We start from the raw sequence: 1,366 nt of genomic DNA, 5'->3' as shown, positions 1-1,366 counted from the left end.
CGGAAACTAGGGTGAGATTGGGTAGAGTGAACACGCGTGGAAACTAGACTGAAATCAGGCAGAGTGACGGAGTGCAGAAACTTTACTGAGATCGGAGAGAGTAACGGTGATCGAAAACTAGAATAAAATTAGGAAGCATGCAGGTGTGCGAAAACAAGAGCAAAATCGGGAAGAGTGACTGTGTGCAAAAACTATACTGAAATCGGACCGAGTGACTGTGTGCGGAAACTAGACTGAGATCGAGTAGTGTAGGTGTGTGGAAACTAGACTGAAATCGGGCAAAGTGACAGTTTGCGGAAACTGAACTGAGATCGGGTACAGTGAGGGTGTGCGGAAACTACGGTAAAACCAGGCAGATTGAAGCTGTGCGGAAACTAGGCTTCGATTAGGAGATTAGGTAGAGTGAACATGCGCGGAAACTAGAATGAAATCGGGCAGAGTGACGGAGTGCAGAAACTTTACTGAGATCGGAGAGAGTGACGGTGATCGAAAACTAGAATAAAATTAGGAAGAATGCAGGTGTGCGAAAACAAGAGCAAAATCGGGAAGAGTGACTGTGTGCAAAAACTATACTGAGATCGGACATAGTGACTGTGTGCGGAAACTATAATAAAAACAGGCAAATTGAAGCTGTGCGGAAACTAGGGTGAGATTGGGTAGAGTGAACACGCGTGGAAACTAGACTGAAATCAGGCAGAGTGACGGAGTGCAGAAACTTTACTGAGATCGGAGAGAGTGACGGTGATCGAAAACTAGAATAAATCAGGAAGAATGCAGGTGTGCGGAAACAAGACTAAAATCGGGAAGAGTGACTGTGTGCAAAAACTATACTGACATCGGACCGAGTGACTGTGTGCGGAAACTAGACTGAGATCGAGTAGTGTAGGTGTGCGGAAACTAGACTGAAATCGGGCAAAGTGACAGTTTGCGGAAACTGAACTGAGATCGGGCACAGTGAGGGTGTGCGGAAACTACAGTAAAACCAGGCAGATTGAAGCTGTGCGGAAACTAGGCTTCGATTAGGAGATTAGGTAGAGTGAACATGCGCGGAAACTAGAATGAAATCGGGCAGAGTGACGGAGTGCAGAAACTTTACTGAGATCGGACAGAGTGACGGTGTTCGGAAACTAGAATAAAATCAGGAAAACTGAAGGTGTGCGGAAACTAGATTAAAATCGGAAAGAGTGGGGTGAAATCGGAAAACGAGGTTCAAAATGACATTTAGAACGCAATTATGCACCGATTTTAGAATTTTTTTTTTTGGCAAATTCAGAACTAAATTTTTCAGAAAATGGTGAGAGTAGATTTTTTATTTTTTTGTTTATTTAATTTTTATTTTAATGCAAACATCGAAAAAAATGTCGAT

At 43.3% G+C, this 1,366-nt stretch overlaps 1 protein-coding gene across 2 annotated transcripts in view; it reads left to right on the top strand.

Moving 5' to 3' along the window:
• LOC117169099 (methyltransferase-like protein 9) overlaps positions 1-1,366 on the top strand; it is a 90,241-nt gene that overhangs the window by 7,860 nt on the left and 81,015 nt on the right. The gene's annotated exons all lie outside the window — the stretch shown is intronic.

The sequence above is a fragment of the Belonocnema kinseyi genome, chromosome 3, assembly GCF_010883055.1.
Source record: "Belonocnema kinseyi isolate 2016_QV_RU_SX_M_011 chromosome 3, B_treatae_v1, whole genome shotgun sequence".
Taxonomy (NCBI): domain Eukaryota; kingdom Metazoa; phylum Arthropoda; class Insecta; order Hymenoptera; family Cynipidae; genus Belonocnema; species Belonocnema kinseyi.
Note: the sequence above shows the minus strand (reverse complement) of the source record. Positions and strands in the feature narration are given on the sequence as shown.